This window comes from Nothobranchius furzeri, chromosome 9, assembly GCF_043380555.1.
Source record: "Nothobranchius furzeri strain GRZ-AD chromosome 9, NfurGRZ-RIMD1, whole genome shotgun sequence".
Taxonomy (NCBI): domain Eukaryota; kingdom Metazoa; phylum Chordata; class Actinopteri; order Cyprinodontiformes; family Nothobranchiidae; genus Nothobranchius; species Nothobranchius furzeri.
The window spans coordinates 37,882,886-37,909,835 of record NC_091749.1 but is presented as its reverse complement, the minus strand read 5'-3'; the positions used below and the strand labels follow the sequence as shown (position 1 = coordinate 37,909,835).

At 42.9% G+C, this 26,950-nt stretch overlaps 1 protein-coding gene across 1 annotated transcript in view; it reads right to left on the bottom strand.

Moving 5' to 3' along the window:
- Positions 1-298: 298 nt before the first annotated feature.
- Positions 299-26,950, bottom strand: part of LOC139071774 (uncharacterized) — a 159,510-nt gene continuing 132,858 nt past the window's right edge. Inside the window, exon 2 of the mRNA XM_070554828.1 lies at positions 299-371. The gene's annotated coding sequence lies outside the window, so the exon portion shown is untranslated. The remainder of the gene's footprint in view (positions 372-26,950) is intronic.

Here is a 26,950-nt window from a genome sequence, read left to right as displayed (position 1 = left end):
TCTAAGGATTGGAGCTGCTCTACCAGGGCAGAAATACACTTTGATCAATGTTGGAATATTCTTTAGCTCATTTGTTCCTTATTGTAGCTCACCTAGCTGATGCTTTTTGAGAAACTAAATCTACAAAGGGTTACATGATCATCATGTATACATTTTACACAGAAACACACTTTAAAAGGGCTACTTGTTTTAAGCTAAATAATGTGTTCATTTGATACCAAGCTGCAAAATTTCGAGCACATTCATGTCACAATAAGAATTTTAGATGTGTTGACAGCTTGTTTTGATGAACATCTTAGGTGTGTTCTTGCTGTGTCTTTGTAAATCCATGCTTTTCGTTCTTTTTTAAACACAGAAACAGTTTTATTTACCTGTTTGTAGCTACGGTTTCGCCGACAGCTGCCGGCTTCTTCAGGCTGACGCTGATGGTGGCGCGTCACTTCCTTCTCCGGAGAAGGAAGTGACGCGCCACCATCAGCGTCAGCCTGAAGAAGCCGGCAGCTGTCGGCGAAACCGTAGCTACAAACAGGTAAATAAAACTGTTTCTGTGTTTAAAAAAGAACGAAAAGCATGGATTTACAAAGACACAGCAAGAACACACCTAAGATGTTCAAAGAGAAATACGGACAACAAGGAACGAAGGACTTCCGCCGTTTGGAACGATTACACCAGAAACGCGCACGTCTAAGAAACCACCTTCGCTTCTGTTTAAGATGCCGGGACGAAAACATCACACCCACAAGCCTACAGCTGAAAACATCGATCCGTACCCAGACAGCACAAAATATAATAGAAAGAGCACAGAGAGCACTGCTCAAGGAGAGGATAAGGAACGTCATAACCAAACAGAGGCGTGTGGAGGACGAACTGGAAAGAGGACACCTGGACTTGAAAAAGAATTACAAACTTGATAAACAAATGGAGGAACTAACTAAAGGACACACGATGGAAAAACAGGAAAAAGAGTTCACAAAAGTAAAAGAAAGACACATAGAGAAGCTAAACAAACTCATAAACAAGAAAAAGAGGGGAGAAATACAAGGCAACTCCACACCAAACTCATGGGTATGTAACATTTCACAATACAAACTAACAGAAGCAGAAGAGAGCATATTAAAGAAAGGTTTAAACTTTGCAGTCACACCAAAAGAAATACCATATGATGAATTTATTGTAGCAACAGAACTAGCATGTCAACAGATCACAGATGAGGGAAAGAAAGCAGAACTCAGAAATAACGTAGTTGGGATATTAAAAAACAGCCAAATTCAACACAGCAATATTACAAAAGAAGAACAATCAGCCATGACAGCTTTATCCAAAAATGAACAGATAATTATTCTACCGGCAGATAAAGGAAGAACCACAGTGGTAATGGACAGAGAAAAATATAAACAACAGATGAAACAGATGCTAGAAGACAAAAATACATATGAAATACTTAAAAAAGATCCAACAGAAAACATTAAGAAAAACATGAAAAAATTACTGAAGCCACTGCACGAAAAAGGCAAAATAACAGAAAAAATGTACAAACACTGGATTCCTACAGCAAACATAACACCAAGAATATATGGAACACCAAAAATACATAAACAAAACACCCCACTTAGACCAATAGTTGACAGCATAGGTACACCAACATACAACATGGCAAAAGATATCAGCAGAATCATCAGACCGTTATTAGGAAATACAGACCAACACTGCAAAAATAGCATAGAATTGGCAAAAGAACTAAAGGAAATTACAATAGAAGACAACGACATACTCATCTCACATGACGTCACATCTCTGTTCACAAAAACACCAACCCAAAAAACCATAGACATAGTAGTTAACAGAATCAGACAAGACAAAACTTTACATAAAAGGACAAACCTCACAGCAGATGACATAGCACAACTGATAGGACTGGTAGCTAACTCCACTTACTTCACATACGACAACACAATATACAAACAACTGGAAGGCTTCGCCATGGGTAACCCGTTATCAGCCACCCTGTGCGAGTTTTTCATGGAAGACCTGGAACAAAAAGCCATAGCCACCGCCCCCCCAAACTGCAAAATAAAACTATGGAAACGCTACGTAGACGACATACTGGAAATCATACCAAAAGGTCAAACAGAAACACTAACACAACACTTAAACAATATTGACGACACGGGCAACATAAAATTCACTTATGAGTTAGAAACAGAAGGCAGCATAGCATTTATGGACATGAAAATCACCAGGCAGACCGACGGGACCCTAAACATAAACACATACAGGAAACCAACACACACAGACCAATATCTATTATGGACATCAGAACACCCCACCATACACAAAATGTCAGTAATCAGAACATTATATCACCGAGCAAACATAATAACAGAAGAGAGAGACCGTAAACAAGAGGACAAACACATACAACACGCTTTAAAGACCTGCAGATACCCGACATGGGCAATAAACAAAGGAAAACAACAAACAAAAACAGAAAGCAAAGAACAACCCAAAAAAAGAACCAGAAACCCAGAAAGACAAGAACCAAAACCAGTGATAACCCTACCATACATCAGAGGCATAACGGAAAAAATAAGAGCAACAATGAAAAAACACAACATAAACACACCAACAAAGCCATACACAACAGTTAGAAACAGATTAGTACACCCAAAAGACAAAATATCAGCTGGACAAAAATGTGGAGTCATCTACGAAATCCCATGCAAAATATGCAATAAAACATACATAGGAGAAACCGGACGCCAACTCAATACACGGACAATAGAACACAGAAAGGAGTGCGAGAAAGAGGCAAATCGTAAACACACAAGAGCAGCAAAAGAAGAAGCAGAAAGTACAATAAAAAAGTCAGCCGTAACAGATCATTGCTTAAGAGAAAACCATATAATGGACTGGGACAGCACACGGATCATAACCACTGAACAACAAAAATACAAAAGATGGATCAAGGAAGCAATAGAGATAAGGAGACGTGGATGTGGGACCATGAACAGGGACGACGGAGTTTACACGCTGGACCACGCATGGGACTGCATCGTCGGAGAGGGGAGAGCGGGCAGTAGAGGGCGACAACGTCCTCTGCTGCCCGCAGATAAACGGAGAAGGAAGTGACGCGCCACCATCAGCGTCAGCCTGAAGAAGCCGGCAGCTGTCGGCGAAACCGTAGCTACAAACAGGTAAATAAAACTGTTTCTGTGTTTAAAAAAGAACGAAAAGCATGGAGCTTGTTTTGATGTTTGTTTACTTTTTATGTCATTGCCAGTGACCTTCATAAGATATTACAATGGCCCTTTCTGTATTGTAATTTTCTTCAATGAATTTGCAACAAAAAGTCCAAAAATTTTTGACTGGTGGCAGAAAATTATTTTTGCCAAAGTTGAAGGTCAACCCATGAAAAAAAACATTTTTAATGATTATACCTGATTATAAATGGTCACTGACTTTTTCATGTAGGATGAACATATAAATGGTCTCCTACACCTATCTGCAGCAATAGACAGTGAAAACCTAGGATTTGACGAGCCTGACAGATCTACACCACACTGTCACTTAGCATTCATAGACTCACCCATCGTGACTCACATTGGGGAAGGCTGTTATTGGTTTAGCATTCAGGAAACAGCAGAAAACGTTTGACTAGCCAACACATTCTCACTCCCAGCGCGTCAAAAACAAACGCTTGGTCAGCCACCCTCCACGTCAGATCCCTGACGCCAAAAGTGCCCTTTTTTGTTACTTATGTGCGAAAAGGGATTTTTCCCTTATTTGACTGCAGATCCCAATGCAGTGTTACACTGACGCGATGGGATGTCCGCAGCCAGGGCACCAAACAAGCTCATTGTACCTCACCTTAACCTTATCCTCTTATTTAACCTTATCCTCGTATTTAACCTTCCCCTCACCCCTATCCTAACCTTAACCATCTTGCTAGCGAACACGTTAGTGATGTGTTGATCGCTCTAAAAGCCGGCTCTATGAAGTGAACGGCGGGAGCCACCTCGTCATTGGTTGAGTTTGGACCGAGCCAACGCGAGGGGGAGGTTTCAACTACCACGGTGGAGGTTAAAAGTAGAGGGTTTGTGTAACCTCCCCCTCGCCAGATGGTATGTTCTAACGTTCCCCTTGGGCGGCAAATACGAAAATTCCGTCAGAATGCATGGGAAACAAACGCTTGATCACAATGAGAGTAACGTTTTAGGTAGCAAGAGGGTTAAGGTTAGGATGAGGGAGAGGGGAAGGTTACAAATAGTGAAACGTTAAGGTTTAGGTGCCGCATCGGTTAAATGAGGGTTAAGGTTAGGATGAGGGAGAGGGGAAGGTTATAAATAGTGAAACGTTAAGGTTTAGGTGCGGTTAAACGAGCTGGTTCGGTGCAGCATCAGCGGATATCTAATCACGTCAGTTTTACGCTGCATTGGGATCTGCAGTTACAAAAGGGAAAAACCCCTTTTCGCACAGAAGTAACGAAAAAGGGCACTTTTGGCGTCTGGGGTCTGACGTGGAGGGTGGCTGACCAAGCGTTTGTTTCCGACGCTTAGGGTGTGAGAATGTGTTGCACTAGCAGAAGCCAACTGTTAGCATTAGCAACTACATAACATAGCAAACTATCTTCAGGCTTGTGGAGATAAAACATCAATGTTGAAAAAAAGCACATGGAGTCAGAAGAAGAGTTGCATTGCTGTTGTCCAAATATCAGAAATGATAGACTCCAAATCTTGCAGTCTGAAGCTATTTTGTCCTCCAGCGCATGTCTACTTCCCCAAATATGTGCACCGGAACATTTTTTCCCCAGAGAACATCTTACAAGGCATCCATTCCTTCTAGAGACCTCTGCAAATTTATTTAAAATATGTGTAAAGTTGACCTTTAAACATTAGCTTTTTTTACCTATCATTACATAAATGTAAGTTATTTTATCACTCCACTTGCATTTTGCTAAAGATGGGAAACTTCTGTAAATGTGGCTGTGGTCGTCTGCAAGTCCTTAACATGGTCAATCCTCTGTTCATGTAAATGTTCTTCTACAGCAGGTTGCTTAATGTAGAAAAAGACCAACTGATCAATTGTTTTTAGGACATTTGATCGTGAATATGTAATTTCCGTAGCAAAGCGGATGTGTAGATGCAAAATTAACCACTCCTCATCAATTAAACTGAAGAGCATATTGAGTGTTAAGGAGCAGGCATAATTAAAAGCAGCAAAATCTACTTAAAGTCATGCAAATTAAATAAGTGCAATTAAACCCACGAAAATTATGTATTGATCTGAATCCTAATTTTGTTTCAAGACCATCAGTATGAGTGCAACTCTGGTTTACTGTGCTTCAACTTCCATATATCTCAGTGTAAAAAACAAGATGTGTTTGGCATGGGTAAGTTATTTTCATCCACAGGGAATGTTTTCACCAGTGATTAAAAGTGTTTTTTTGCCTCTGGGTCGGTGACTGATGTGAAAACTTGGGGGGGGGGGGGGAGTGGGGTGGGTGGGGGGGTGGGGGGGCAGGTTTTCAAAGGCCTGGACGTCAGGGAAAAAAAAGAAAACCCACTTCCTTGTCAACACTCGGAGTGCTAATGTTTCTGGTGATAAGAAAAACAGCCATGCTTTGCTGTCCAATCCACGTCTCTCTTTTCATGCAGAGTAGGATTCATCTTACATCTTCAACTTGAGTGCTCCAATCGTCACAGTTGACTCACTCAATTATCTGACTCACCAAGCCACTCAGTCTCCAACTGTGGGCAGCATGTGTATCAGACAACGTCCACACACACACACACACTCATCCTGTGTCATGTTTTACGTGAAAACAGCATCTGTCTTTTTTGCCAAAAATAAAGCTGGTCCCAAAAATAAACACGAAACACAAGGATGTTCAGCCTGTGAGACCACCTTCAGAGCAACACCATGCTGCCATGCCTGTAGGCAAGCTCTGTGTCAGAAGGAGACGCAGGCATTCTATTGCAATCATTAACATGAGGCGTGTTTTGTCAGAACTTCGGCGCTAATTCTGGGAGAGGGATATTAAGGCCCGGTCCTCTCAGGTGCTTTTTCTCCATGCAAATTCAGTCCTTTCAGGACTTTCCACAGATGTCAGCAAGTCGCAACCAATTCAGCAGCAAGTGACGTTACTGATCAGCGCCAAAAAGCATCCACAGTAACATTTAAAGTTTTATTCTGTTGAAGTACAGCATCGTTTCAGAGGATGAGAGCATCTGTGTGATGAATTATGTCGTCGTTGAGGGGGAATTCCGCTGTGTTTTCCGGTGTTGGGATGTTGGTAACAAAGGCAGCGCGATCGGTGCATTGTTCTATTCTACTTCACAAGGAACTACCGCCGGTTGTTTTGAACAGCATCTGCTGATGTCTTTTCCGTCTGAATTACAACCAATCGCACCTTTGGAGTAAGTTCAGGTATTCTGAAGGTTCTTGAAAATGGCCTGGAAAACGGCTGTCCGGCTGGCCCGGTGAAGTGGAGATACGCGTATACCGGGAAATTCTGGTAAATTTACCCAGAAGTTCCGGTAGAAGAAACATTGGTTTACTTACTGAACTTGATGACCTGCAAATTTCCCAAAAATGTTTTAAAATAAAACTAAAGGTCTTTGTTGAACAATTTAGCAAAATTCTAATTTTGTTTTTGTCTGATAAATGAAATAAAGTCAAAACCACATTTTTTTTCCTTTCCCATAATATTGGATCAAGGCTGATTTGCAGCCCTGCTAATCAGCATCACGGTGTTAAAAACAATAAAAAGGAACAGTTGCTTTCCAAACATCATGCACGCATAATGTTCTTTGAACATTTGATGACGAAGAGCTCACCGACTGATGCACCCCAGCGATGCTTTAGACTCAGGTGGATGTTAACTTGTTCTGAATGATTCAGTGCAGAAGGCCCGTTGGAGGACAGAAGATGAATAAGATTCTGCTTAGCTGTTAATCTTGTGCTACGTGCCTTAACTATCAGGTGCAGCAAATTCTTCAAGATATACACAAGAGGTCCTGAGCTGAACAAAGAGCCAACTCATCACTCTTCTCAAGTGTTTCCATGGACAAGAAAGCACATTGATGTATGTTACAAAGACTCAATGAATTAGTAAAAGACAGCGGTGCCTTCGTAGCTTTCCCTTATTTTCTTTATTCTCACCCTTTGCATCAGAAGGATGATGTATGACTAACGGCTATGTCCTATGAAACACCAGATTGTCGGCTGGTGTCTGTAATTAAAATGAGCAGGTACACACAGAAAGCCCACAGATCTGACAGTATTCCCCTTGAATGGGCTAAGAGGGCCCAGGGACACCATTACCCTAACTGATGAGGGCTATTTCTCATTCCTGGCCAGTCACTTCACAGCCATTAGTGTGTGCATTATCGACCTGTGGAGAGGTCTTTGCGCTCATGGGGAAACACCTGCAGGTCAAATCATCCCACCACCCCAACCCCTCCACAGTTCTTTCTTACCCTCATCAGCAGGCATGAGATTAAGGAGAAAGGAGAAGAACAGTTTTCCCCATGTGGGAGATGGAAGGACAAAAAGGAAGCAGGATAGTGAAGTGCACACTGTGATATAAGGCGTGCGGGTGTGAGGAGACGTACAGTTTGCACTCAGGTGCACGGCACAAGTTAAAGGGTAAAAAGGCAAGCGAGATAGAGGTGATAGAAAAAGCTTCTTCACTTCAAAAGCTGTCAGAGCACTTCTTTTAGCAGAATTTATATTCAAGTTAGCTACAGTAATATTACATCACACATTTCAATGTTGTATTCATGGAACAAAATTACCCAGGCTATTACAAGACTGCTTAAATAAATTGCAAATGTTTCTTATAAGCTTTAATGTTGTGATTTCTCCTTTTAATGAGACAATCTGGAACACATAATTATCACGGTGCAGAGAAAGAGAACTTCTTCTCTGTCTAGTACTGCCAAGCTCTGTTGAGGAACAGAAGGTGCACAAAAATTCTGAGAAAATCCCACAGCCTGTTAATATTCTAAACTGAGAATAAATTAACTCATTTAAAAATTAGGCAATTTTCAAAAACACAGAGAAAGTTAAAACAGCTAAATAGCATAACAACTCATTGCTAGTGGTTAGAAATAATGTGAAAATTGCTAAACTTGTGAGGAGTTGAGAAACTAAAATAGAAATTCAAAATTACTCCTATTTAAAAATAAATATTTAAATACCAAGTGGTATTTTTGTAACATAAAATACCTGATTTGATCCTGAAAGGAAGATATTGGTAAAACGTCTGCTGCATACATTTACCCCTATTAATAAAAAATAATGTAGCTTAGATCCACCATCTTGGCTGCAAATAACAGGGTCACAGAACTAACTGGCAAACATGATCAAATGGTAATAAACAATGTGAGAGTATGACATTTTATTAGCTTCACCCAGCTCTTATCACACAAGATAGTGGAGACAATTATGACAATCATGCAGATGTGATCACAATCATCTGAAACAGGCCTGCACACAGGCCACAGTTGCATTAGTCAAACTACTAAGAGGCTGGCCGTATCCGCTGCTGTTCAGGGCAACGCAGTCAGGCCAGGAGCATCACTGTCAGTTCTGTTTAAGTTCCCGTCGTCATGGGACACCAACATCTGGCAATCACATTGCATGTGAGGGGGGTTCTGCCACAGCTAGAGGCCTGCAGCAAGGTAAAGACACTCACATCCAAAAGGGGAAGTATCCAGTCACTTCCACTTTCTCAAACTAACTATTCCCCATGAATTCACTCCTATAAAACATTACTGTCATGTTTTTTAAACATGCATTTTTAATTAAAAGTGTGTGGAAACTTGTTTAATCATTGTATTTGCAGTGGTCTCTAGTAGGAAGGAATGCCTTGCAAGTTGTACTCGGGGGAAGAAAAGCTCAGATGTGGTTGTTTCAAGAACTAGCAGAATGCCACATCAGAGGAGAGCTTAACACGGCAGGATTTGTCTTGTTTCCTGACATTTGGACATCTTGCCTCGGTTTGAATAACATCAACACGACTCAACCGATTCATTAGCTCTGCAGCACTGATGTTTTATCTTCACTAATAACACAAGCCTGAAAGAGTTCTGCAGTGTTGTGAAGTTGCTAATACTGATAGTTAGCTCCTAGCCCAGATGTTTTCTGCCGTTTCCTAGACGCTAAACCAACAACGGTTGTTCCTGTTGTGAATCAAGATGGGTGAGTCCATGTATGTTAAGTGACAGTGTGATGTAGATCTGTCAGGTTTTTCTAATCCTAGAGTTTCATTGTCTATTTTCTGTCAGAAGCTAATGCAGGAGATACTGTAGGTGTAGGAGACTATTTTCATATTCAGCCTACATAAAAAACTCAGAGTGATTGATTATAATCAGAAATAATATATAAAAAACGTTTTTTCTGTGTTCCACACCTTTAAAGAAAAACACACCAGATGTGTGTACTTTAGCATTCAAAGATATTTTTTTTACTTTTGTATTTATTGCAATTACAAAATTTGGAGGATTCATCATAACTGACTGTTAAAGATACCACGAAGTACACCAAGTATGCAAAAGGTGGTTTTCCAACGGCACTACTCACCCTAAAACAGCTCTGTTCAGCGTGGGTTAATCCAACTCACCTGACTGCAGTTGTGTTTCCCTGACAGCTCCGTAACAGGAAGTAGGAAATCGAAGTTCAGCCCAGACCACGTGGTCTGTATGTTGCACAGAAACACAACTCAGCAGAAACGCGGTGGTGTTGCTAGACATTCTATTCAGTTGTATGGCTTTTTATCAGGCTCTGAACCAGGAAATGGCAGCAGGCAGAAATCTCTGGAGCAACAATTGACTCCACCCCCTACCCAGTCAGCGGCCACAATTACGATGCTTGCCTGATCCAGGAACCTCAGTCGAGCATTTCAATTTCTTTGCATCAAATGCTAAATCTGTCCATGAAACACTTCAATAATTTTATCAACTGTACATCATTGTCTTCTATGATGGCAATGTGTGTTTTCCTGCAAAGCACAAATCTCACCTTGAAACTACACACATTGTTCTGTTTAGATGTCTGGCAAGTTGCACAGTACTTGAAAAATAAACACTTTGCAAGTTTATGAAACCCCCATTTTATTTAGAAAGGTTGTTTGATTCTGGGCAGCAGTTAAACTCTAAATTAAGCTTGTGCCGCGACGGGCAGTATCAGTGGTCTGCACCAATATAAAACAGTTCTTTCTTCATCAAACTGACCAGTCTCACATGTAAAATATATTTCTATCCCTCTCTTTACAGAAAGATTAAATGTACGAGTCTTGTACACAGTCAAAACCATGCAAATGTTCACCTAACTTCAAAGCCATCCTCTCATTACCCTGTTACCTGTTAAATGCTTTGAAGACAAAAGCTAATGCAGCTCTTAGCGCGCACATGTGTGTGTGTGCATCTGTGGCTCATTTTTGCCTGCAGAAAACTGTCCCTCAGTCACGAACCACGGAAGCTTTCCTCATCTCTCTCTCTCTCTCTCTCTCTCTCTCTCTCTCTCTCTCTCTCTCTCTCTCTCTCTCTCTCTCTCTCTCTCTCTCTCTCTCTCTCTCTCACACACACACACAGACACACACACACACACACACACACACACACACACACACACACACACACACACACACACACACACGCGCGACTTAATTTTAAACATACACCAGTTTTTCCTTTGTGTGCTACTTAGTTCCAGAAGGAGCAAAGACATATGTTGGCCCTTGTTTAAGAACTGCTATCCATTTTCTGTGTGATCAGATCAAAGTCCTAGTTCTAGACAGGTAGCAGACCTGAGTGAAATGCTAAAGCTAACCCCATTAACATTCCAGGCATGCCTTTTTGGCTTGCTAATGGCTGCTGCAACAACTAGGATGGAAGTCATCTTATTTAGGAAGACTGAACTGAAGGCATTCATCAGAGCATTGATATCATCACACATTATATGAACAGCTGCATACATTTTTCATAGGGTTGACATTGTAGGGAGATGCAAGTGTGGCGCCACATAAATCAAACTGACAATACAATGGACCTGAAATGGATCAGGGTATAAGAGAAAGAGGATGCAAGAAATATCATGCATATTCTCTTGCACTTTCATTGATATGCATGTGTGCGAATGAACGAACACACACACACACACACACACACACACACACACACACACACACACACACACACACTAACACAAACAGCCCCCCTTTTCTTTTCATACCTAAATGTGAATGTTCCGTGTTTTTCATGCTTCATTTATCCAGCATGTAATTAGTCTATTGAATTTCATAAATCAGTGACAGAAGAATCTTTAACTGTTCTCTGACGTCTACAAGTTATTGTCACATAGAAATTTAAATGTTTTGATATTGCAGAAATAAGTCAGTGTACGTTTCATGGTTAGGGTGAGAATATATATTTGGTTTGACATTTTTCAGGGATACACAATTAGATAGTTTAAAGTACTGGAGGATATTGTTTAAAACTTAGAGGTGGTTAAGGGCTGCCTTTTATAAAAAATTAACTTTTCATTTCTTTTCTTTATCGGTGGCATAGCCAGAAATACACTTAATTTCATCAGGATGGGCTGTAAATGTAACAGCTTTGCCAGTTCATAAAAAGTTTTAAATTGTTCATTTGTTACTCCATGTTCGAACATAAGGATGCCTATTGGTGCACTTGATACCAGGGCAGCCTAGGTCGCAGGTCGATGATAGACTTTGTAGTCATATCATCAGACCTGCGGCCGTATGTTTTGGACACCCGAGTGAAGAGAGGAGTGGAGCTGTCAACTGATACCAACTGGTGGTGAGTTGGATCAGATGGCAGGGGAAGATGTCGCGTAGACCTGGCAGATCCAAACGCATAGCGAGGGTCTGCTGGGAACGCCTGGCAGAAGAACCTGTTAAGACGGTCTTTACCTCCCACCTCCGGCAGAGCTTTGACTGCGTCCTGAGAGCAGTGGGGGACATTGACTCCGAGAGGGCCTTGTTCCACTCTGCGATTGTTGAGGCGGCTGTTGCTAGCTGTGGTCGCAAGGTGGCCAGTGCCAGTCGTGGTGGAAACCCTGTTCACGCTGGTGGACACCAGAGGTTAGGGGAGCCGTCAGGCTGAAGGAGGCCTACAGGGCGTGGCTGGTCTGTGGGTCTCCGGAGGCAGCAGACAGGTACCGGATGGCCAAGCGGGTTGCAGCAGTGGCAGTTGCCGAGGCAAAATCTCGAGCGTGGGAGGAGTTTGGTGAGGCCATGGAGAAAGACTATTGATCGGCTTCAAAGAGGTTCTGGCAAACTGTTCGGCTCCTCAGGAGAGGAAGGCAGCAACTCGCTCACACTGTTTACAGTGGGGATGGGGAGCTGCTGAAGTCAACTGGGGCTATAGTCGGACGGTGGAAGGAATATTTTGAGGAGTTCCTCAATCCCACCTATGCGCATTCCGAGGAGGAACCAGAGCTGGGAGACATGGGGATGGACTGTCCAATCTCGGGGGCAGAAGTTGCTGAGGTAGTCAAACAACTACACAGCGGCGGAGCCCTGGGGGCGGATGAGATTCGTCCTGGGTATCTCAAGGCTATGGATGTTGTAGGGCTGTCGTGGTTGACACATCTCTGCAACATTGCGTGGTCATCGGGGCCAGTTCCTGTGGAGTGGCAGACCGGGGTGGTGGTCCCCATCTTTAAGAAGGGTGACCTGAGGGTGTGTTCCAACTATAGGGGGATCACACTCCTTAGCCTCCCTGGAAAGGTCTACTCCAAGGTACTGGAGAGGAGGGTCCGATCGATAGTTGAATCTCAGATAGAGGAGGAGCAATGTGGTTTTCGTCCTGGCCGTGGAACTGTGGACCAGCTCTATACCCTTGCAAGGATGATGGGGGGGGGGGGGGGGGGGGGCATGGGAGTTTGCCCAACCAATCCACATGTGTTTTGTGGATTTGGAGAAGGCCTATGCCCGTGTCCCCAGGGGCACCCTGTGTGGGATGCTCCAGGAGCAAGGGGTGGGTGGCTTTCTGTTAAGGGCCATTCAGTCCCTTGACCAGAGGAGCGTGAGTTTGGTCCGCATAGCTGGTAGTAAGTCTGACCTGTTCCCGGTGAGGGTTGGACTCCGCCAGGGCTGCCCTTTGTCACCGGTTCTGTTCATTACCTTTATGGACGGAATTTCTAGGCGCAGCCGTGGTGTGGAGTGTGTCGAGTTTGGTGGCAGGAGAATCTCGTCTCTGCTTTTTGCGGATGATGTGGTCCTCCTAGCTTCATCCAGCTCTGACCTTCAGCTCTTGCTGGGTAGGTTTGCGGCCGAGTGTGAAGTGGCTGGGATGAGGATCAGCACCTCCAAATCTGAGAACATGGTTCTCGACCAGAAAAGGGTGGTTTGCAAAATTCGGGTCGGGGGAGAGGTCTTACCTCAAGTGGGGGAGTTTATGTATCTTGGGGTCTTGTTCACGAGTGAGGGTAGGAGGGATCGGGAGATCAACAGGCAGATTGGCTCAGCGTCTGCAATGATGCGGACGCTGAGCCGATCTGCCGTGGTGAAGAGGGAGCTGAGCCAGAAAGCCAGACTCTCGATTTACCGGTCGATCTACGTCCCAATCCTCACTTATGGTCATGAGCTTTGGGTAATGACCGAAAGAACGAGATCGCGGATACAAGTGGCCGAAATGAGTTTCCTCCGTAGGGTGGCCGGGCTCAGCCTTAGAGATAGGGTGAGGAGCTCGGACATTCGGGAGGGACTCGGATAAGAACCGCTGCTCCTCCGGATCGAAAGGAGCCAGTTCAGGTGGTTTGGGCATCTGGTTAGGATGTCTCCTGGACGCCTCCCTGGGGAGGTGTTTCGGGCATGTCCTGCCAGCAGGAGGCCCCCGGGTCGACCCAGGACACGTTGGAGAGGTTTTATCTCCAATCTGGTCCGGGAACGCCTTGGGGTCCTGCCAGAGGAGCTGGTGGAGAAGGCCGGGGAGAGGACGGTCTGGAGCTCCCTAGTTGGGATGCTGCCCCCGCGACCCGGACCCGGATAAGCGGAGGAAGACGACGACGATTTGCTACTCCGTTATCTTTAGAGCTTTACTCTGACAGTTCTTGTAACCAAACTACTTTTAAATTACTTACACCAAAAACCCAACTTGGGAAAATAAACAAGCATCATTGAGAAATGGGTTCACACACAGGAGCCGCGATCAGACAGAGATGCGCCGAGCTGCGGGGAGGGGAGACACTAAAGCCAAACTATCACAAATCTCTAATGCACAACCACGAATCTCATTAAGTGTTCTATTCCACAATAAGTATAAAAATGCCAAGTATTAATTAAATCATTTAGTTTGGGTATTTTATGTGCTTTTCTAACAGCTTATTAAATAAAAATTATACCAATAAATAAAATAAAATAACTTGCAGGCCATTAAATGTAGGGTTAACTCATTTAATCAATACATTTGCAGTGGTCTAATAGGTATGAAAGCCTTTTAAGTTGTTTTTGGGAGGAAAAATATACCAGTGCACCATTTCTAAGAACTAGCAGTTACCCACAACCCAGCTGAGCTTCAGACAGCAGGTTCTGGAGTCTTATTTCATGATATTTGGATTTGATAACAATAACGCAACCATCTACCCCTGACTTGCAATGTTGAGGCTTTATCTCCACAAATAACACAAGCCTGGAGGAGTTCTGCTGTGGGGTGAAGTTGCCTACGCTAACGGTTAGCTTCTACTAGTCAAGACATTCTCTTCTGTTTCCTGGGGTCTCATTTATCAAACATTACGTAGAATCCTTACTAAAACCGTACTTAAGCTCAGCAAAAAAAATGTATTTACGTCAAGTAGGTTTGTGATTTATCAAACACGGAGTACGCACAGCTGCACGCAATCTCCGCTTCATAAATCAGAAACTATCTACACATGTTCTCAGCTGCTTTTTAGACACATCCCGCCCTCAACACACCCACTTTATGCCATAAATGGTTGATGCAAAGTGCCTTGTGGACCTCATGCATATACATAAGCCGGCTTGTTGCAGCATTTTGATCACGACCGCAGATCAAGGAAGCACTATTTCACGAGCAGAAATTCAGGTACTTGTGGGTGAGGTGGAGAAATGAAAGGAAGTGCTTTTGCTAAACAAATAAGAGAAATTCCATGGAGTGGCACAGCATTGCTGAAGCCGTCAATGCTGAGTTCTTCAGAGAGATCTGTGGTGGATATATATAAAAAAATATATCCAATCAGGATTCGTTCCCCAGACTCCCGAGTGAAAGTCACATGTGCTAACCAGTCAGCCAAATAGAAATCTCCCTTGCTCAAGTAGCCAGGGCGCATGATCAATCGAGTCACAGTAACAGGACACACACTGTCACAGAAGCATGACATTCTGTCTCAATCTGTCCCCCTGCTGATTTTCTGCATTCCTTATTCTGTGCTTCAGGCTGTGTTTGTGTGTGCGAGTGTGCGCGTATGTGTGTGCGCGTGCATGTGTGCGTGTGGGGGGTCTTGTTCTGTGTGAAAACGAAGCAGTACAAGTGATAATGCTGCAGGATTTCATAATTTTATCCTTCTCAGCAGCAGCACTGCAGGTGCTCTCCATGTCCAAAATGTGCGTAAGCAAGGTCCTTAGTCAACTTAAAGTTGCACACATTTTTCCGCTAAGTTTTCTTTCATAAATTCCAATGTTTGCATGGAAAGTTGCTTACACAGTTTTCCGACCCCGTTTTGTGTGTAAACAAGCTTGATAAATGAGGCCCTTGGACACTAAGCCTCCCTGTCGTGACCACATTGGTGAATCCATAGATATTAGGTGACAGTGTGACATAGATCTGTCAGGATTTTCAAATTCTAGAGCTTCACCGTCTATTTTCTATCAGAAGCTAATGCTGGAGATAGATGTAGGAGACATTTTTTTTGTTCAGCCTGCATGAAAAACAGAGTGACTGATAATCAAAAAATTATTTAAAATATTTTGTTTTTCCACACCTTTAATTGGACATATCCCAACATGATGGAGGTGACCCCTGGTCCCAGCTGAATCCACCCAGAACCACACTCCTGCTTCTTATTAGTCATTCTTCCTCTTTAGTATTTATGGCATCTTATCAGACTCAAAACCCTTGATCTGGGCTGAACTCATCCTCATCTCAGACTAATCACCAAGCAGAACGCCCTTTCTGGGCTTTTCTCCATTCATTGCTAAACCTTTTTGCATTCACCATGCCACCACTCAGTCTGAAACCTAACTTCATGGAAATCCTTGTTGATCAGGGTTTTAAAACCTTGACTGTTTTTTCTTGAATCCTAGATTCTGCCTGCCAGTCTGGTAATGCGCCTGCATTCCTGTCAATCTTCAAACAACTCGAAACAACTCTGTTCGGGGCAAACGGAGGAGGATGAAACTCTCAACATTGGCATTTTTTTTAATTCCTACAAACGCAGATCATAACCTGCTCTTTGACTCATTTAACCCACTGGAACACAAACTGGCCACCACTAGAACATGAAAATCACTGCCAACAAAAACACTGAAAACTCAATGGCATTTTAAGACTGAAATGCTTGGAAAAATATTAAATGAGTGGAACAAATTACAGGAAAAGTATGTCACATTCCATCTCAGGGTTAGTCAGTTCCGACCTTTACCCGAACGTCAATTATAAATCCTGCTGCAATAACTAGTGGCACAGGATAACTAAGTGTTTAAAACTTACACTCATTATGTTTTCTTCTTGTAGATATGAACACAGATCATAACCTGCTTTGAGTCGTTAAACCCAAAAGAAATCTTAGAGAGAACGGTGCACACATATTTGACCACCAAGTCAACGTGAACCCAGAATGTTCTAAATACAAGATGGACTAAACACCATTTTTCCATTCTAGACCGATCCAATGCAAGGGTATTCATAAAACCTGACTACATCATGCACAAGACTCAGTGATATCGACATATAAATATTGGACAATGGGTTTCCACAGACTCTAATAACACGTTTTTGAAGAAAAATGGGAGGTGGCCACCACCGCGATTTTGACCGTGTCACAGGTTCCGTCAAGCCCAGACAATTTCATAAAAGGGAAGAGAGGTGGAGCTGAGGGTGAGGCTGTAAGGCTGGGATCAACTGACGACACCCGGTTGAACTAGCTACAAGCTAACCCGGAGGAGGGAGCTAAGCTAACGGAGGTAGCAACCTAGCTACTACCGGAGTTGACTGTGCACAGCACCAGAGCTTCTGAGTCAGAGATACGCCGGGCTGACCGCTGGGTAAAACCAGGTGGATCACAGAGGTCTCCGAGAGCTCCACAAGCCGGCAGCCGCACAGCAGACAAGTGCCGCTGAGATCTGAGATGTGCAGAGCTGCTGCTGGGGAGAACCGGGTGGGAAGGTTTCCATCCCAGAGCTCCACAAGCCGGCAGCCCGCGCAGCAGACAGGAGCCGCGATCAGAGATGCGCCGAGCTGCGGGGAGGGGAGAACCGGGTGGAAAACAGAGGTCTCTCGAGAGCTCCACAAGCCAATAGTCAGAACCCAGCTCCACCAACATGTTATATTTCAACCCATTTTCTAAAGTGCAGCATTATGTTAAATGCACTGCGTATTACCCTATTAAATTTAAATTCCATGGTTAAACAGTACATGTTAAAATCTAAGCTCAGCTCTGCAGCGACCTAATGTAAATTTTACTTACGAAAAAAATGAAGTGGAGACTTTTTAGACGCTCTATTAGTGCAATTAATGCCACAGCAAGTAATTTTGTCCAACAATTGCACTAATAATATCCCAAAAAAAGATTGCACAAACGCTACAACTACTGGTCTAAGTTGAGAAACTGAAAATGACCGAACAGTTTTCAGGCGAGGCCGAGGCTCAGACTGAGGCCTTTCCCCGGAGCTAGCTCTGCGGTCACGTGGGTCTGATGCTCGATTATACAGAATTTTAGGCTTTTAATACACTTAAACAGAAGAGTGAGAAAGTCACCCCTCTCAGAGTTGTCATGAGTGTAAACTAGATCATTGAAACCAAAAACATGTTTTGGTACCAGGCTGTAAACATGTTTATGTCTGCTGTGAAATTGGTATTTTTAAACATGGGAGTCAATGAGGATTTGCTTGCTTCTGGCACCAGCCCCCAGTGGATGAGGGTGGAACTGCAATTTGCTTCATATCCGCGTTTGCTTCACTTTTTCACCCGCATTGTGAGGGCTTCCTCAGTGTCAGCGGTATAGCTGAGAATATACAACTCTTCTAATCTGCTGTACTGTAAACCCATTCATAGCATCACCATGATATTCTGGACACATCAAGCCTCTCAAACGCAACATGACATGAGTCTTAAAACTTAATGTTAACTGAGAAGTTTCCTCCAGAATACAAATTGATGAAATGAGTTAGCATTCATTCGACATGGGAAAACAATCCTATTGGCTTTGTTACAAAATGCATGACAGTTAAGAAATGAACCACAAAGCAGGTGCAATGATCCACTGGCAAGACCCAGAAATTCAGCCACACAACACAAGCAGTAAAAGATTATGTTTTATTGAATCAAACTGAGGATGGTTGCTTGGGATGAAAAAACCTGCATGGAGCTGCAGAGAGTGAGCAGGTGAGGGACTGATTTCTTGAATGTTTCCAAAACCAGAGAGATGACAGAGCTGCCTAACTAACCTGCAGTAGAGATTGGCAGCCAGGAATTTAAGCAGAAAGGACGTCAGACAGCATGGGGTGGGGGTTTCTTTCCGTGTGGGATGTGGAGGGAGGAGAGCCAAGGCAAAAATGCTCACAGGGGGCGAGATCAAGTATTCACATCAAACACACAAGGCAGGCAAGAGGTCATACACGAGGAGGCAGAGATTTGAATACTTGCAGTTGGATTAGGCAGGTCTCGGTGGTCAATATCCAGAAAACGGGTCAGGTATCCATGAGGCAGAAAGGCAAACAGGATCCAGGAAGGGCAGAGCAAGAGGCGAGGTCAGGGGCATAAACTTGGTCAGAACAAAGGTCTTGGTCTTGGTCTTGGTCTTGGTCTTGGTCTTGGTCTTGGTCTTGGTCTTGGTCTTGGTCTTGGTCTTGGTCTTATGGCTGGATATCTGTAGCAGAGAAGCACACAAGATAATCTGGCATTGAGGACAGTGAGGTGGAGGGTTTAAATAGTGGGTAGCAGGTGGAGATAATCAGGTCAGGCACAGGTGAGCATGATGATCCTAATGAGTGCAGGTCCCGGAGAAGAGCAGCAATACAGCAGGTCCTGAATAAGACAAAGGACTGCATGGTTATTCCAAACAGTGGTCCCCAAATCTGGTCCTTGGGTTGCACAACCCTGTTTTAGTGGTGCTCCAACATGCCTCCTTCTGCAGCAAGCTGAGGAGACCTAACCTAAATAAAGGCGTTATCAAGTTCAGTCCTCAAGTTCCCCTATGTTGCATGTTTTAGGTGTGCTTCAGCATAACCAATTTAATATGTTAAATTACCTCCTCTGCATGAACCTAATAATAACCTATTCATTTGATTATGGCATGTTTAACGGTGGAGTCATCAAAAACTTTCCTGGACAGTTAAAGTAGTTCTCTAAATCCGATACCATGGTCTTGAGTAGGAAAAGGATAGAATGCCTTCTCCAGGTCAGGGAAGGATGAGGTCATGCCTCAAGTGGAGGAATTGAAGTATATCGAGGTCTTGTTTTTGAGTGAGGGTAAGCTGGAGCACAAGATCAACAGGTGGATTGGTGCTGTGTCTGTGGTGATGTGGGCGTTGTACCAATCTGTTGTGGTGAAGAGAGAGCTGAGCTGGAAGGCGAAGCTCTGGATTTACCGGTCTATCTACGTTCCTACCCTCACCTGTGGTCACGAGCTGTGGTTAGTGACCGAAAGATCGTGGATACAAGTGACTGAAATTAATTTTCTCAGCAGGGCTGTTCCTTAGAGATAGGGTGAGAAGTTCGGTCATCCGGGAGGGGTTCAGAGTAGATCTGTTGCTCTTCCACATTGAGAGGAGTCTGTTGAGATGGCTCGGGCATCTGGTCAGGATGCCTCCTGGACATCTCCCTGATGAGGTTTTCCAGGCACGTCCAGCTGGTAGGAGATCTAAAGGAAGACCCAGGACACGCTGGAAGGAATATGTCTCTCAGATGGCTAGGAAATGCCTTGGGATTCTCCCGGAAGACCTGGCCCAAGTGGCTGGAAGAGGAAAGTCTGGACCTCTCTGATTAGGCTGCTGCCCTCGTAATCCGGCCCTGGATAAGCAGCTGAAAGTGGATGAATTGATGGAGTGCCCTAATATTATCTTACCTTAAAGGCAGGGTCCATAAGATGACACTGTCAGGGTGAGGAGGAGGAGATTTTTAAATTCGAACGGCTGTTGCTCACTCCCCCGCCCTTCCTGAAAGAGCCGAAAGCCACACCTCCTAATCAAGGCCGGATCAACCATAAGGGCAACTGGGCAACTGCCCAGGGCCCATGAACTCTAAAGGGCCCAGGGCAGCAAGGGCATGAGCAAAATATCTGTAATCTCCCGCTTTATATTAAACTAGGGTGACCATACGTCCTCTTTTCCCCGCACATGTCCACTTTTCACTCTCTGTCCGGGGCGTCCGGACTGGGGGTTCTTGATGAAAATGTCCGGCTTTTCATCCACGAGCAGGGATCGACTTATGGGGGAGCTGTATATCCTACACATCCAGGGGAGCTGGAAAAAAGTGTTCTACCTATATTACCGTAAATCCTCTAATACAGGCCCGGGCCTGTATTTGACTCAAGCTCATCAAGCTCCAGGCCTTTATTGGAAGGAGGGCCAGTATTAGAGGCAGGCCTCTATTTCTATTTGAGCAAAATGAACTAATGGTTCGCTGGAGTTTTTGACAATTAAAATTGTGCCCACATTTTCAAAGTTAAACACATTTCTTTTAACAACGGTAGTTTCTGCTTCAGCCATCTCCCCCCTCCCCCTGCGCAGCAGCCGCAAACTCACGGATGCGCCTGCAGCCTCTCGGAGTTCCTGCTGCTCTAAACATTAAAATAATTATTTCATTTTCTGTTCCTCACTTCTGATGACCTTCAATGGTGTCTGTTTGTTGCAACACCAGGTACAAAAACTAACTTGTTTTTATTTGGCTATTTTTCTGTCCTGTCTGTTTATTATCTTCCTGCATCTCCTCTCAATCCTAAAGAGAAACTGCTACCTGGGTTCATATATATTCACCTCATGAGTTACCTTTGAACTGCAGTTCTAATAGATCTACCGACCGCAAAAACAGCGGAGCGCTTGCTGTTTGGCGGCCGTATCAGTGATCAGTGCATCGGAGGACAAGGTGATGCCCGCAGCGCCCCGCTCCACAGCAGCGAAACGCATCAGGCGCAAATAAAAGACAGAAAACATTAAAGGAAATGAACTGACATGAACGATCGCGTGTCAGTACCTACGGTCTGGCACAGTGCGTTGCTGATCACAGAGAATGTGATCATACGATAATTCAATAGGGAGCACGGTTTCACAGACGCGGAAGTGATAGCGTCGGTGAAACGCCGGCTGCTCTAGGAAACCCCCGAGCGTTCGAGCATCAACGAAGTGACACGGAAATGCCGGGCTTTCCAGAAGTAAGTAAGATAACTTACTATGAGCTGATAGTTCGTTGGATTGATCGGTAGGTTGGAAACTCTGATCGTGAATCTGAAGAAACGATGACTGAGTGGTGAGCTGGAAAGGCGACTTCCGTTTATAGCCGCGGTTTGTGACGTAGGTGCGACGTGGAGGGAATCCCCGCGAGGGGCATGCTGGGAGTCCCTACTTCGCGGATTTTCACCTATCGCGGCCAGGTCTGGAACGCATCTACCGCGATAAACGAGGGATTACTGTAGTTCATACAACCCCTACTGCTGCTCTCCAGAGTGTTCTGCAGCATAATCAGCACGTTCTCTTTGAACTTGATAGTGTAATGACCTGGCTGGGGTTGTAAGCCAGGTGCATTCTGGGTATTGTGTTATATGTGTTTCCTATCGTTCTGCTAGTTCCTATGTGCTGATTTGCGTGTTGTGTGAGTGTTATGTAAGCCACAGGGAAGATGATGTGTGTTCTGTGGAGCGGGTTGAATTAGCATGGTTAACTGACACCATGACTCTGTGTGGTAGGAGCGTGATAGAGGATCGTGTCTGTAGCGTTACAAAGTGTTGAAGAAAAAGCCTCCTAAAGGTCTGCGTGAACACCTACTGCCTTCTGCTGGTTGATTTGGGGACTACCGCTGGGACGCTCGTACTTGCTTGTTACCACATTCCATCCGGCCACAATAAGAGACCGGCCATTATTTACCTCCGCTGACTCTGACACCGGCCAAAATTGGAGACCCGGCTTTTAATTGAATACCGGCCTGTATTAGAGGATTTACGGTACATCACTCATGACTCTTTTGAGCAGAGAGCACAGAGAGCGGCACAGCGATGATCGTTGTTGCGCAGCGCTCCAGGCAGCTGCTTCCAACGCACGGTCCATTCTCAAAGTGGCGCAACCAAAAATCTATAATGAAGACACGATCGTTCATGTCCGCACATGTTCTCTACTTTCTGTCTTATTTGTGCCTGAAGCGCTCTGCTACTGCGGAGCTCATCACCTGTGCTGCGGTGATTTCATCTCACTGACGCAGCATCGAAACGTGCTCTCTGCTTTGCGGTCAGGAGATCCCTTTGATCTGCTCAAAAGTAACTGATGAGGTGAAAAAGTAAGAATCCAGGCAGCAGTTTTTCTGGAGAATTTAGAGGAGATGCAGGAAGATGAGAGACAGACAGGACAGGAAAATAGTTAAATAAAAACAAGATAACAAAAAGTGCTGAAAAGTAAAATTTAGGTAGATTTATCTCCACTACATGTTTTTACCTGTATAAAACAATAAGTTACACAAATATATTTATACATCTGATACAATTCAGATCACATTCAAAACTCAGTCACACACCCAGGGCCGTTTCAAGACATTTTGGGGGCCAAGGCAAAATGACCCCCCTCCCCAGAAGCCTCTGTGTAATTCATACCCTGTCCAGGTGTATTAGTTATAGTGTTTGTAAAAGCCCCTCAGACATTACTGACATGTTCTAATATTATCAGATGAAAAACTAAATTATTAGACATGCTGTCTCATCTGCTTCTTTTCTAAACTTACAAAAAGTAACAAAATAATTTGAAAGCCACTATTTGTGGATTCTCTGAAAGTTTCCATGGAGTGTGTGACAACTTATTTTTTCATTGATCCTATCGTCTAATCTCACAGCTGAAACAAGCATCCTTAATAATCTGTGCACATGGAAGTTTACCGATGCTGTAGTAAAACTAAAGGTATAATAATTTATTATTAATAAAACCTTGTTGCAGCACTAAAGCAGAAAAATGAGATTTTGCCATAAATATGCAAAATATTTACATATGAATTGTTTTAGAGCCCTTTTATTGTCAGAATCTGATATTAATTTAGTTTTAGAAAAAAATTTGTCCCAAAGTGGTTTGTGTGGCGTTGCCATAGTGTGACGTCATAGGCGCAGATCCCTGTCCTCTTGTTTGGAAATGGAAATATGGTCACCCTATATTAAACAAACTGTCCACCCGGGCTTTTGCGCTGCACAGAGACGCTTCGCTGCCTATGACTTTGAACGTCAGTTGAGAGCGGTTGAGAGTCATTCTCATGCAGACTGACCAATGAAGAGAGGGCCTCAAGTTAAGACCCTCTCCTCATTGGTCAGTCCACAGGAGGTGGGTCAAAGGTTACCCTGAGCGGGTTACGTGATGTCAGGCATTCAAGTATTGAGTATATTTACTGCATATTACAGTAAAATATTCTGTATGTGACCATATTATGGTGATCCTGGGGACATGATGATGGGGCCCTTTAATATTGTTGCCCAGGGTACAACAAAGTGTTAATCTGGCCCTGCTCCTAATGTGCACGTGCAGGAAAAGCCGAGTCAACATTGGAGCATTGCTTCTTCGTAATAGAGCTGAGCTAGTGTTAGCAGTGGAGTTATCTGAGGTAAGAAAGTTGTTTTTAACCAGCACATTAAACACTTTTTGTTTACAAAAGGAATTTTATAAAGTATATCTATAAATGTATATATTTTAAAATACCAGTAACAGTTGATATTGTAAATAAAATTAATCCTATCAAATTGTTAGCATTTCATTACGAGTAATTAGCTTATTTTTAATTGCTTCGTCATTCAAGATGGGATGAATATATCAACGCATATAAATAATTTATGTGGAAATCATGAATAAACACTGCATTCTGTGAAGTCCTCCTATAATCATGGATGTTTTCATAGTTTCTCTTTATTGTTGGTTTAGCCCAAATTTGGACTAGATGTAAACTTGATCTGTGTCAAAATTGATTAATATGCAAGAGTACTTTTTATATTAGTATAATTTTTTTTATTCTAATACAAGAGTTCAGTGATTGAGGAATCCTCTGAGGAAGGTTGAATCTCCCATTGCGTCCTCAAGACGTGGTGCAAAGGAGATGCCCACCATCACCTCAAAGCCGTGGTGCCGAAGAAGTGCGAGACACTCAGCTGTGGACCTTGGAGATGAAGATTTCACTGGAGTTCAGAATCTTCGTTCCGAGCTAATTGACTTTGAACGTGTAAGCATAACAATATTACACTAAATGATCCTAAATACTGTTGCTGTAGCATCTCTTTCCACCTTTGTAGCAACACATACAGAACCTGAACCCTCAGCAGGCTTTTGACGTCCTTACCATGGTGCTGGACAGAGACCCTGGTGTTCGCTTTGATGTACTTGCCCTCTCTGGTCCACCTGCCACAACACCTCCAACCAACCTTCATGGTGTGTATGCTCCCACTGCAGAGAAGCCAACTGATTTGGAAAGGAAATGCTGCCAACAGCCTCCCCAGACATGTATTTAAACTGTACCACGTATGGAGGAGTTTATTCTGCAAAATGGTGTTCTTCGCCTGGCCAGAACATTGTGGAATGAGTTTTGAGCGGTTTATGATGACCCGGACCCTGGTGAGGACAACAGACAGTTCTGCCATGCAGTTTACAGACAATTTGTAGCATGGCAGCATGGAAAACTTGGTGGGGGGCGCAGGGTAGTAATCTCAAGCTGTGTTGTCTGGAGGATAAGGGAAAAATGCCCTGACCCCAATGGTAATTACACTGGTTTTCTTCCAAGACGATTGTAAATAATTATATACATTTTATATTTTACATCAGTTTGTTTTTTTATATATATTTTTGTTTGATGCTCTAATAAAGTGTTCTAAAGCATAACTTTGTGTTGCATTTGTAAAAATACCATAAATGTTAAAACTCCTGCACAACAAAAACTTATGTCTACCTCCAGCATTTTACATACATTTTTAAATTATTAGTCCTTATTTCCCAAAAAATATCTTTATTTTCAAACAAACAAAAAAAAACAAGAAACACAAAAATAAAGAATGTTTTTGGGTTTTCTCTTGCCTCTTGTCTGTGGCAAAGTTTTACCTGTAAATAAAAAATAAACTCAATTAGCAGTGGACTATTATGTGGAAGATGTAAGGCAGATAATGTTTTATTTTACCATCACCGCGAGTCCGTAGGTGTTGTAGAAGTTCCTCTGTTGATGGTGCAGGGACTCCGGACAGCAAACCATAACGCCTTGGATCCTCAGGCCTTAGCTTGTAGCGTCGAGGAAGACCTTTCTTGCTTGTCAAACGTTGGTTGACGATCATGGTTTGGATCTCTAGGATGTAGGAGTAGTCTTTTGCCACCTTCTCAGAATACAGCCTCCAGCATCTAGATTTTTTGTTGAATATTTTATGGCAACTGAAATGACACATACCATAACTTGTAGTATCCAACAAATTAGCTGAAAAAGTGTTTTAAATTAAACGAAAAGAATTACCTTATGTGTATATAAGGTGTGTAGTCCTCATCACCGCTGTCATCAGTACCACTGTCCATCTCGATGGTTTTGTCCTCTGAAGACAACTTCTGGTTCTCTGGTGGCCATGTGTCATCTGATGACTCTGTCCTGAATATACACAAAAAGTTTTTAGCATGGAAAATTAGACACATTTTATTAACATCTGAATACTTACAGAGTTTTGAATATTGTTGTACTCTTCCTCGTCAATGTTTTCTTATATTCCCACACAAGATAACCTACAAAAGTAATTATTGTTTACTTTTCCTGACAAATGTGACAGCCGTATACAGATAAAACCTTGTACTTACATTTGTGAAGATCCTTCATTTTTAGTTTCGCCTTGTTCCATCACCTCCTCCAAATTATCATCCCTATGAAAATAAAATACAAGCACAAGAATATGATTAGAATCAATACATATTTTGTCATTTTGAAGGTAATAGACCTCGTCTATTGACCGTCATGTCATCATCACCCTCTCCTTATTACGCATTTCTCTGTATCCACTGATTTCCTTCTTTACAAATAATTTCCTGTCTCTTTCTTTAAATTTTAAAAACACAATTGTGTTATTTTTTTCTCATAAACTTCGTTTAAAATAAAAATATAAATTTTTGTTTTAATATTTTTAATATTGTTGTTGTGAAGCGCCTCAAGAGTTTTATCTTGAAAGGTGCTATATAAAATATAGTTTTACTTATTTATTTATTTCTATACATTTTTCATAGTCATTCGTTATCCCATTTCCAGAATTTCTTCAAAATAATCCACCACTAACTTAAAACAAACAGAGGCAAAATTGTAATATTCGTGGTAGAGGTTTTTAGGCAGCTATTTACCTTTCAGATGATTCTCCATGAATGCTAGACAGAGCTGGCACTGGTGTTGGAGAAATAAACAGTTGGCGTTTCAATGGTGTAGATGTTGATGCTTCATATTTGGACTGATTACTGTAAAAACAAAGCTCATATTAAAATAAAAAGTAGGCTAAACAAGTAAAAGAAACACACAATATTATGTTATATAGCCATCTCTTAGTTTACACATCTATGTTATTGTAA